Source organism: Marmota marmota, unplaced genomic scaffold (assembly GCF_001458135.2).
Source record: "Marmota marmota marmota unplaced genomic scaffold, marMar, whole genome shotgun sequence".
In the NCBI taxonomy this organism is placed as follows: domain Eukaryota; kingdom Metazoa; phylum Chordata; class Mammalia; order Rodentia; family Sciuridae; genus Marmota; species Marmota marmota.
The window spans coordinates 811,572-824,265 of record NW_025999990.1 but is presented as its reverse complement, the minus strand read 5'-3'; the positions used below and the strand labels follow the sequence as shown (position 1 = coordinate 824,265).

At 38.2% G+C, this 12,694-nt stretch overlaps 1 long non-coding RNA gene across 1 annotated transcript in view; it reads right to left on the bottom strand.

The window, feature by feature from the left end:
- Positions 1-530: 530 nt before the first annotated feature.
- LOC125617697 overlaps positions 531-12,694 on the bottom strand; it is a 33,938-nt gene continuing 21,774 nt past the window's right edge. Inside the window, exon 4 of the long non-coding RNA XR_007348770.1 lies at positions 531-2,111. This is a non-coding gene — a long non-coding RNA (uncharacterized LOC125617697). The remainder of the gene's footprint in view (positions 2,112-12,694) is intronic.

Here is a 12,694-nt window from a genome sequence, read left to right as displayed (position 1 = left end):
AAACAAGAACTGGAGCCTCCTAAAGCTCATCAAATAATAGCAGGATGCCAGGAATACAAATCTGCATCTGGGCTGGGGGAGGGAGGGGGCAGCAGGGCAGGTGGTGAGGCAAACCTGTTCCTGTGTGAAACTGGATGGTAAGCATCAGATAAAAACAACAAAGTCATACTCAACAGAAAATAGGCCCCACTGCTGTCCCTGAATACATTAGAGACATTCTCCCACAATCATTGAACTGTGATCCACTGTACAATTAACAAGGAAGCATTGAAATCACTTGTGAAGAGCTTTGGATTAAACCCATCTTGCCAGGTATTACTGTTTGTATACAAGCTGTCCCCCAAAAGCTCTTGAGTTAATGCAGAAGGTGAAATGATTATGGGAAATGTTACCTAATCAATGGATTAATTCATTTGATGAATTGATAATTTGAATGGACTAACTGGGTGGTAACTGTAGACAGGTAGGGTGTGGCTGGAGGAAATAGGTCACTGGGCACGTGACTTTGGGGTTTATATTTTATTCCTGGCATCTTCCTCCCTCTCCTATGATTCCTGGTTGCCATGAGCTGAGCAAGTTTCCTCACCTCACCCTTCCACCATGACGTTCTGCCTCATTTTGGGCCTGGAGCAATGGAGTCACCTAACCCTTGACTGAACCTCTAAAACCATGAGCCAAAATAAACTTTTCCTCTGCTAAGTTGTTCTTGTCAGGTGCTTTGGTCACAGCAAAGGAAAGCTAACACACGAGATGAGCCAATAAATGTGCCTCTCATTGAGTGATTGAACTTTTTGATGGGCCTGGAAACTGACCTTGTGTATGTAAAGTATGAGTATGAAATAAAATGATGTCACATATGTGTTTAAAACAAATAGTGGTTCCAGGACTTGCAGGCCCTAAAGCACGGTGAGTGAGCTGTACCTCAGACAGTCTGTTTTTTTGCTTCTAGCCACCTCCTATGTGGTACTTCCCTCTGGGATCTTCTAGCACATCCTGCAGATGTTAAAAGTTTGTAGCTTAGCCCCAGCCCTGCTTTCCTCTGTTTCTCATTCAGCCCAGATGTTTCTCCTCTCCCCAACTTCTTATTTTGAAAAACTTCTAACTTAGAGAAAAATCCTAAGAACTGTGCAACACATATAATCTGCTCCCCTAGATGCACGAATCGTTCATATTGTCCAGAAATTGCTCTATTTCTCTATATTCTCATGTACACATTTTTAATCATTTGAGAATTAGTTGTTTTAGCTTGCATCTTTCATGACACTTATATATTCCTACATACTAAACTAGTTTATTCTCAAAAGAACAAAAAGATTCTCCTCATTTCCATAGTACAATGATCATACTCAAGAAATCTAATGTTGGTATAATGTGACATAATTTTTTAAATTCTCCAATTTTTGTCTATATATAGTCTCATGTAGCTGATGTGTGTGTGTGCATGTGTATGTGTGTGTGTGTGTGTGTGTGTGTGTGTGTGTGTGGTTTAATCAAAGATCCTACATTGCATTTAGTTGACAAATACTTTAGTTTTCTTTTTTAATTTGCTTTTGTTTTGTAGTATTAAATTTATCTTCATTTCAGTATAAACACTCTTTTCAAAACTTTATTTCTTATTATAGTGAAAACACGTCAAGAGGACACAGATCCAGCTTTAAGGGAAAACTGGAATGATTTGAACATTAAAATGACATATGAGGGCTGGGGTTGTGGCTCAGTGGTAGAGCACTGGCCTAACACATGTGAGGCCCTGGGTTCGATCCTCAGCACCACATAAAAATAAATAAATAAAGGTATGTGTCCAACTACAATAAAATAAAAAATAAAAAATACTTTAAAAAATGACATATGAAAGAAACGGTTCTGACACATGAGAGGGGGGAGAATATAATCTGATATTTTAAAATTTCTCAGAGAAAGCTCTCATTTACAGAATACCAACTGAAAAAATCAGCAAGAAGTCTAGAAATTAATTACCATTTTGAAGCCATCATAGATATAACTAATTCAGGAAAGAATCATCACTTCTCAATCCACACTGGTATTTCCTTCTTCCACAACGAGAACACACATTCCCAAAATCCCTGGTATTCTTACTCATGCATTCAGTCCTGCAATACACAATATCAACAACTTATTAAAAGATTTAAGAATTCTTTACAGTTTAACTTTTATTCTTAAAAATATCACATTGGGGGTATATGCTTAATACTTTGTTCAAAAGTGATTTCAGTAATTTTTCTAATGTGATTTTTATCCATTTGATAAAAAGTTAAGTTCTTGGGGTTTTTTTCTATTTTTGTTGTTATTGTTCACTTAAATTCACTCTTCATATTTTTCTGTCCCTCTTAATTTTATTTTTTGGAAATGTGAACCATTAACACATTTTAAAACTCAAAACTAAATAAAAAATTATACTCAGAAAAGTGATCTCTTCCCACTGACTCCCATAGATAACCAGTTTTACTCATTTTCAATTATTTTTCATGTGTTTCTTTTTGCAAAAGTGAGCTAATTCACTGGCGTTTCTTATGTCATTGACATTTTCATCTCTTTTGTACTCATCACTTCTGGAATTTAGAAGAATAAGAATATACAGGAAAACTCCAAAAGGTGAATTCACCCCAAGGCCATTTCCTGCTTGAGTTAGAGTAGGGAAAAATCCTCGGTTTCCCTTACAAAGATCAGAAAAGATGAACAGTGTGGAATAAGGATTCTGGAGCTAACCCTAGTCATGTGACTCAGGAGGCTAAGGACCATGAGATGTCTCAAAATGTCTGCTTTTTGTTTTAGCCACAAATGAGAAAGTAAAAACTTGCTCTACTTCTAATTATTGTTAATATGATCAAACTAATCAGCCAGGCTATAGTACCTTTTAGACTTAACACAAATCTAATATTGCCCTATATCTTAAAACCCTTCCATGGTTCCCTGTTGCCCTCAGTCAGGATAAATTCCAAACTTCCCAACTGCTTGATTCTCTTCTCAACTTGTCCCATTTGCTTTGCTTACACTGACACACCATCGGTTAGGAAGTCAGCTGGGTGGGTTTCACTTCCATCAATCCCATGAAGCAAATCTGTTTGCTGAGCACCCTGAGAAAGTCTGTTACATTGCAGTGGTGCCCACTCCCGAAACTTGGGTGCTGGGTTTTTGACAGGACCTCCCATTGCTGTAACTATTTGGAAAGCCACAATAAGATTTGTGAGTTCAACTATTATGGCTTAGATATGAGGTGTTCCCCAAAAGTTCATGTATGAGACAAGGCAAGAAGGTTCAGAGGTTAAATGATTAGACGATGAGAATCGTAACCCAATCAATGGATTAATCCACAGATAGGAATTGACTGGGTGGTAACTGAAGATAGTTAGGGGGGCATGCCTTTGGAGTTTATATTTTCTCTTTGGTGAGTGGAGATCAATCTCTCCCTCACCCCTCCTTCCTGATTGCTATGTTCTGAGCTTCTTTTCTTCTCCTCACCCTCCTACCATGAGGTTCTGCCTCACCTCAGGCCCAGAGTAAAGGAATCAGCTTCCTATGGACTGAGGCCTCTGAAACCATGAGCCCCTCTAAAATTTTTCTCGTCGTGTCTTTTGGTCACAGCAGTGAAAAGTTGATTAAAACAGTGACCTTCCAGCCAAGGACAGGTGGAGGAAGGCTTGTTTCTGTTACAGTACATATTGTGGGTCCTGTATGGCAGTACTTTGTTGCCACCCTGAATGGTGGGGACCACTGTCCCTACCCAGAGCCTTTCTTGCCTCAGGCTCTCAAGTTCCTGCCCTCTGCCTCCCTTTTGCTTCCATTTTTCATATTTCTAACCAAACTAGTAAACTGAGTCTCCAAAGCCTTCTCTCCATTTGACTGCTCTTCTTGCATCCCTGTTTCCTGGATCTTCCATCAGAGCCTGCAACACACTCCCTAACAATTCCATCAATCCTGGCATTTAATCTTGGTCTGGTTTCTTCTACTGTCTTCCACTTCATCCTTCCACTGGAAGAGAAGCTGGAAGACTGGCAATTTTCAGGCTTTTCTGTGAAAGAGAGTTACCCAGGGAATTCTGACTCAGTGTGTTGAGGGTGGAACACGAGAATCTGCACTGTAATCCAGGCAGGCCCAGGACACCTTAAGAAACACATTGAATAAGTAATTTGGGTGCTTTCTGTCACCCTTCAGCCTAAGCTGGGCCTTCTGAGTGCTATAGATACTCTTTCTCCTAATTACTTACAATGACCACTCACCCAATATCTCCAGTAGAATCTGCCTTCAGCTGACCCACACAGGAACTTCAGCTCTGAGACACACCTCTACTCTTCATCCCAACTACATCACTACACTTAAACAAATGATCTTAGAATTGTGAATAATAATATTTTATTGTCCACTCAAATGATGGACATTATCTTTCTGTCTACTCATACTCAGTTTATTCACATCAATGTAATTTTTATTACAATAAATTAATAGTGCTTCTTTATGTGTTTCATTTGTAAAGATCATATACATACTTAGAATTCTTTTTCTAACTTGCAGAAAACAATCCCACTAAAAACCAGCTAATCACTATCAGTTTCCTCATAAACATAATAAAATCAAATCGGGCTCAACACCTTAGAACCAGTGCAAATTCATGAGAATTACTACCACCCAACAGTGGAGTGCAACTAGGAGCAGTGGAAGATGTCACAACCATTTAAAAGCAGAGTCTGGAGCAGGAGGCCACACTAAGTTCAGCTGGGGCACATCATGACTGGGTTGGGGCTGCAGGACTGTTTCCCTTGACCTTGTGACATGGGCATGCTTGTCTTTTCTTCTGAGGGTATCAACAGCTACCTTGGCCAAAAATGTGTGTAGTCTTCCTTGAAATATTTTTTTTTAAATAAAACAGAAGGGATTCTAAGAGGTATCTTAGGAATCTCAGACCACACCGAAAATTTGGGAAAAGGAATTAGAGTGGACTGCACAAACAAGAGTTTAAAACCTTTGTAGCCATTTCTTTGACCTATGCCATCTCACAGCACAGTATCAAGACCCATGGTAATGTGCAGGCTCTGGGGTCTTTATGATGAAATTCCACCCGTGTTCTGCCACCGACCAGCTGTGATTGGGGCCAACTCAGTCTCTGTAAGCATTTATTCAAGGTAAGTTTTAACTCCTACGATGCTGGTGACAATGACTGAACTAATGAAATCAGGTATTTGACACAAAATAGATATTTAATCAACATGACTATTTTTTCTTTCTGTGATAATGCATATAACAAAATTGACTGTGAAAGTCATTTTTAAGGTATAGCTTCTGTGGCATAAGCACCTTCTTTCTAGAGATGGGCAAACATCCCTAGAAATTTCTCCTATTCCCAAACTGAAACTCTATCATTTATGTGTGTGTGTATTTGTGTATGTGTATGTGTGTGTGTGTGTGTGTGTGTATGGTTTTGATGGATAAGTATTTGTTCATTCATTTATTAATTATGGTGCCAAGAATCAAGCCCAGTGCCTCACACATGTTAGGCAAGCACTCTACCACTGAGCCACAACCCCCCAGCCCTCTATCATTTTTTAAAATACTTTATCTGGTTTTGGTCATATTTATAAATGTCTTAGCATTGTTCCTAACACATAGTAACCTTAGGTATAACATCAGGGAACACAAGATCTTGTTTTATCTTTTGAATTTCATTTTTGAGTTCTATTTGTAGAGATTGATATTTTGTTGATTTTACTCTTCCTTAGAAGTTTACCAAAGGACAAAAAGAAACTTAACTTTTTAAAAAATAGAATAAGACAAAACTCATTCTCTCTTGCAATTTTATATATCTAAGATATATGATGAGATCTTAGTGATTTTATTTTTCCTATATCATGAAACAATTTGCTATTTGTCATCTTGGGAATGAATTTGTGGTTACTCACCAATTATTTCCTGCTATACTTAAAGACACTAAGATAATATGAAATGGAAAAATGATGGAATTTTCTAAAATGTTTATGCACTAATGAAATAAATCATCACTGTTACATCACCCTTCAGTCTCTTGTTATCCTGCCCACATTATAGCATTGTTCTGGAAGGTTTGAGAGAAGACTGAAGACAACATCTTTGTAACTCTTTTTCACTTTTCAGTGGACATAGTTGAGAACTCATGATTTTTATTTTATATCCACAATGACAATGACAAATAAAAGGAAATGTATAGATGTTTCACAATTATTGGACAAATTATAATACTAGCATAAAGAGATTTCAAAATAAGCAAAATCAGGCTATGAGCTTTTCAGATGATGATATACCATACAAATTTTCTCAAAGTTTGGACTCAATGACTTGTCAATATATTGGTAAAAACAAAAAATAAAGTATGGTATTCTCAATAAATTAGTCACTCACAAGAAGAACTTCATCATGTAATCTTTTGTGATCAGAACCTAGATCATTCTGTTTTGCTAAATCAACATGTAACAACATTGTTTTGTCTCATATGATTATTGTGTAACAAAATTTGCTTGATATGAATCTTAATTGGACAAGGCATGCATAGGAAAAAGAGGTGAATGTAAAAAAATAGATAATATGGGATTTAAAAATCAGTTAACAACCAACAATAAAAATTTTTAAAAAATCAGTTAAATTGATGATTCTAATGATATTTATAAATCTAAACATGAAAATGTTTTGTAATTATGAAACAAAGAAGCTCAAACTATGAGCCATCAAAGTCTTCAAAAGTATTAAACTCTGATGATGTAACTGCAAGAAGATAAAATCAGAACTAATGACTAGACAAACCTTATAGAAATGTATTTGAAATTTGGAATCAGTATTACAAGAATAAGTGGGTTTTTTGTTTGTTTTTTTGTGTGTGTGTATGTGTGTGTGTGTGTGTGCGCGCGTGCGTGCATGACAGCTGATGACCAGTTAATGGCATTCAAAGTACATTTTAGACATTATACCTTCTAAACTAAGAAAATATGGAATAAAAAATGGAGTTTTCCAAGTTCAAATTGCTAAAGTTCCTAATAAGTTTGTTTCTCACAATTCTGATTTTACTTCTGTAAGATATTCATAAAAATCACTTATAAATATAAAAACACAAAAAGGGTTCATTGGAAACAAACAGTAATTTGTAAGAACTATTGCAAGTATCTTAAGGATTAATAATTCAAATGTTACTATCATTATCATTGACACCATCACCAGAGTTCATTTCATCATGTTTTTATTCTAAAAAAGAGACCACATCCTATGTTCCTTGAAACAATAAGAAGGGCTTCCAGGTACCAGCAGTTCTGAGGTATCCTGTTACTGCCCTCAGTAAAGAAGTGTACCAGCAGGCTTCCCACTATGGCATGCAAAAAAGCATATGTGTGGGCCTGCTTTGGCCAGTCACAACTTGAGCCTACTTCCTGGAGGGACCACTCTCACTGACCACCACCCACTTCCGCTGAGTCACACAAGACTGGACAACCATTGACAGGCTTAGTAATATACCCCCCATGCTTTTGAAGAACTCAACCTTTAGAAAAGAAGAAAATCTATAGTCCAAGTGGCACTTTTAACTCTTCTGATTAAAGATTGATTAAAGATGAAGGAGACTATGGGAGATGGCCATCTGGGTAAAGCAGGGAATACACACACACACACACACACAAATCATACAACTGAATATAGAAAAGAACAATAAGGAGGTCAAGAAGAAGGAAAAAAATAAAAATAGAAAAGGGAGGAATTTCTCTACATACTCTAAAGTGGAAAATCTAAGACAGTAGAAAGAAAACTCAGAATTTCATATATAATTTTTTAAGTGAGTAAATGGTACATCCCAATCTAAGGAAGAACTTTCTGGTCACAAAAGTGAATTCCCAATGGAGAGCAAAATGAATGCATGACTGCAGTTAGTTATCCCCACATAGACAGATACATCAGTGGTGGCCAAAGGACCACCCAAAAAGTGTGCTACAGAAGCCTCCCTGAGCTTGGAGGGAATAAAATTGAACTCCTCAAGATCTCTTTCATCTCTAATAGGACGACATCACAGGTAAGACAATGAGTCCTGCAATCAGTTGGTTTAGGCTTGAATCCCAGCTCTACATTTCCTGAGGGCCACTGTCCAGCTTGAACAAAGCTAATTTGATCACTCCTAAAACGGTGAGCAAGTGCAGGGTAAAGGTGACAGGGGCACACACATGTGCAGGAGATTGTTCCCTTATGCCCTTCTTTTTTTTTTTTTTTAATTTTTTATTGTGGGTTGTTCAAAACATTACAAATTTCTTGACATATCATATTCGACACTTTGATTCAAGTGGGTTATGAACTCCCACCTTCACCCCATACACAGATTGCAGAATCACATCAGTTACACATCCATTGATTTACAAATTGCCATACTAGTGTCTGTTGTGCTCCGCTGCCTTTCCCTTATGCCCTTCTCCAGTCTTCTTTGTTCCCCAGGAGACTGACCGAAGGAGAATGCCTCAGCAGGCTTACATGTGTTTCCAACAGTCACTTCTGGTTGAGTCCAGCAGGCTCCTTCCCAGCAGGAGACTGGAGGAAGGGCAGGGCAAAGGTAGGGTATTTATGACTATGGCTAGCTTCCCATGGATCCTATCTGCTCATCTAGATCCCTCAACTGAAGGTCACTGTGGCTCTCAGGGTGACCCCGTATCCATAACTCTTTCCTTTTTTATTCTGGAAACTCTACTTTTTCCTCAACCCTCCATGCTTAGAGTTGGTCAGCTTCTTTGTTATTAACTCAAGGACATTGCACTATTTTTTATGGATCCCTACAACTGCTCTCATATATAAAGAGTCCACTTATTTATCTGTTTCAACTAACTTAATTTGAATGTGAGTCTGTGCTTTGCCAGGACCCTGACCCTACCTCAGGCTTGCTGAGAGGTTCCGTATGGTAATGTAGATAAAGTATCTGATACTTATAAGCCTGGTATTTTTCCTCATTTCTCTGTCTCTCCCCACCCCCCCTTTTCCATCTGTGGTTAACGCTTTGGTCAGATCTTTATCTGATTCTTTAACCTAGAAGTTAGCAAATTTCTTCTGCAAACATTTTCTGCATAGTCTGTTGGACCCTACTCAACTCTGGCCTCATAGAATGAAAGCAGCCTTCATAGCAATGCATACACGAACGGGCGTATTGGTGAGCCAACAATGTTTTATTTATGAACACTGAAATTTGAATTTCATGTGATTTTTATTCTTCTTTTGATTATTTTTTCAGGCACTTGAAAATATAAAACCATTCTTAGCTCACAAGTTATAAAAAAACAGGTAGTGGGCAGGATTTGGCCTATAAGCCCCAGTTCACCAACCCCTGCTTTAACATATACTAAGACTTAGCATTTCTGTAGCACCAGAGAGTTATGATGACCTGAATTATTATTCTATTTTTTTCCATTTTCCATTTTGGACTCTACAAATTCATTCTTTGTAGAGTCTAATCTCTGCCAACTGGTTTTCAAATCCTCTGCCATAACATATTCAAACCACTCCCCTCTATAGCACCTTCCAGAGGCAGTGTCCTTGAAGCTATTCCCACACTAGAAACCCATTCCAGCACTTTTCATTGAGGAAGAGGTACGTCCAGGACTAGCCCTGTGATATTCATAACTGCATGGAAATAAGAAGAACTCCAGTATATTTAGACAAAGACTTCCCTGAGCAAGGCTGGGAAGAAGAGGTTTGCCTCTGTAGGACTCCAGCTGATCATACCCCCCCACCCACCGAGGCTTGTGCACATTCAGGGCATTTATCACACTTACAATTATTCCCTCTTCCCTTCTTTTCTCTGATGGACACTCTGTTCAATCCGCACAAAAGTACTGGTAGATGCTAAGGTGCTTCACCTGCTCCAAAAGACCACAATGACTTTCATAGTCAAAGATATTCATAAATTTTAACAAGTATTTTCAAAATAATTACTCACTCAAAGCAGTGGTTTTCAATCTTGGCTACATGTTAGAATCACCTGGGAAGCATTTTAAAGATGCCAATGAACAGGACTCAGCCTACAATGATTACAGTTTTATCTGCAGATTTCAAAGTAACTCTGGTAACTCCAGTGCAGGGTGAGGTTTCAGAGTCATGGACTTAGAGATTCAAATGACCAAGGAAGGAATTTTGAGACAGCTGAAGGAGGTCAGGAGACACCCATTCAAACCATGACTCCAGGGCTGGAGTTGTGGCTCAGCGGTAAAATATTCACCTAGCACGTGTGAGGCCCTGGGTTCAATCCTCAGCACCACATAAAAATAAACAAATAAAACAAAGGTTTTGTGTTCAATTACAATTAAAATATAAATATTTAAAATAAAAAGCCATGACCCCTTTTCATTTTTCTTACTTCCCACCCACCATGTAAAACTTCAAAAAAACAAAAAAAACATAGCAGTTCAGAGGTTGGGATGGACATAAACACTACTGGGTACCTAAGTGTGTATGAATTTTATTAATTACTTGCATTCATCCAACATCTGTTATTAAGCTCCTGCTTTGTGCCAGACAGTTTGCAAAATATTACAGACACAAAGATGAGGAAGACAGGCATGGTCTCTGCCCTCACAGAGCTTCCATACTTGTGGATGGAAAGGGTAGGAAGAATTGAATGACCAATTACACAATTATTATGGACATGAATTATGGGCAGACTCATGAAGTTCAAGGTGCACCTTCTGGGGAATGTCACTTCATTGGAGGAGGTCAGATTCTCTTGAGGAAGTGATGCTCTAGCTGAGCTTAAAAGCATGAATAAGAATTACCCAAAGACTGGGGATGAAACAGGGAAATGTGCAAAGGCCCTATAGGCAACTCACAGGAGCTCAGAGCTCCAGAAAAACTGAAAAAAGGAAGAGTAGGTAAAACTTAGAGAGCAAGGAGAGAGTGGTGAGATGAATGAAGACGGGGCCAGGCAAGGCTTTGGAGGCCTGACTATAATCCAATGTATTATCCCATCTGTTCCTCACTATCATCCTCATTTTACAGAGTTGGCACTAGTAGGATGTTCAAGGTCCCCTCCCTGGGAAGTAAGGCCAGCACTCAAACCCACTTCCACCCAACTCCAAAGTCCACGTCCTTTCTGTGGCACTGTCTCCTTTTGCAGTTTCCTCTGCCTTCAGGGTGAGATGTTTCACCAGATACAGAAATGATAAATCAAGACTGGGATTCCATACAGAACCTCTCCACACAGAAATGGAGTAGCTATGCTTGTAAATAAATGGGGAGGAACAAACCAGGAAATAATCAAAAATATTAATTTTAGGGAAACTGGCTTTCTTTCATGAAGGAAAAAAATTACCCTATGCCTCCCAATCACATCTTTGCAGAATTCAAAAGGGCTTCTATTGCTGGACCCTAATATATGCCAATCAGACAATCATTCATTAATTCATTGATCTGGTATTTATTGAGTAATTATGGTCAAGTACTAAATACACAGATAAAAATACAAGATATTTATGCCTGAGGGACTTAGTTTTTTCTAGGAGAAAGTGGAGAAGCAACGTACTTACCCAAATTCAAAATCAGAAATTCCTAAAAATTAATTGATTAGAAAAGAGCGTAGTAGTAGTAGTATATAATTACTATTATATCTATCAGGATTAATCTTTCTGCCCCCACCCTATCATCCCAATATCTTTCAAACATAACTATCCAAAAATATCAAGATCAATAAAAGTCACTAGATTCCTGTAGCTGGGGAATACCATATTGTGAATAAAATTTAAGCAATGGGCTAGGACATTCTGGAACATGATCAATGAGGGAAAATTGTATAAATCTTTAAAAAAAATTCTGATCCCATTCCAAAATCAACAATGTACATGAGATTGATCCAATGCTCTTCCAGATGGTTAGAAGAAATCTGAGCTGAGTCTTTGAAGTAATGGTTAGTGTAAAAGATATTAAATGAACAAATAAAAAACTTCATTAAAATCCTAAAATAAAACTCTAAAAAATCTGTAGCAGATGGTCTGGATAATAGATAGTTAAATGTCTGACAAAGGCTGTAATGATTTTTTTTTTTCATCAGCAACAGGGATTTGGAAGGGAGACAAGGAGATTGAATTATAGGAAATACAGTATTGATTTTTGAAAATGGAAAAAAAGATTGATTCTGGCCAGTACCTCAGGTAAAGTCGGATTCCCATTAAAATATTCTGTTGGATTCTGATAATCAAGGAGGCATCACAGCAGACTTTCCTGAGACCCAGGGGAATAGGTGGAAAAAGAAATATCATCTATCTTTTCATTCTTCCCCAGGAATCCTTGAGAGGAGGTGAACAGTGGGCTCAGAGCCCTCTATCCCATGACCCTGAAAGACCAGCAGCACTGCCGCCCATCTCCATAGCCAGGGAAATTTATAAATCTATTCAAACACTTGGTTAGAGGAGGTGGCTGAGTGGGGAACCCTCACTAAGCTCCATTCCCCAGTATACTGGCCATCAAAACACATTGCATTCGTGGGGTGCCAGGTGGGGAGTGATGGATACATAATCAGCCGTATTCCTTCCTCTCTTAGGAACAATTTCTTTGCTTTTCATTCCAGCAAAAGAGAACAAGAAACTTGAGCCATCACAGTACATCAAAGGCATCTTCCAATATATTCCTCAAGTCAACATCCAGAAAACCTGCCTTATCCTCTGTAGAGACCATCACCAAGTCAGAGCAGAGCCGAAGAACACCT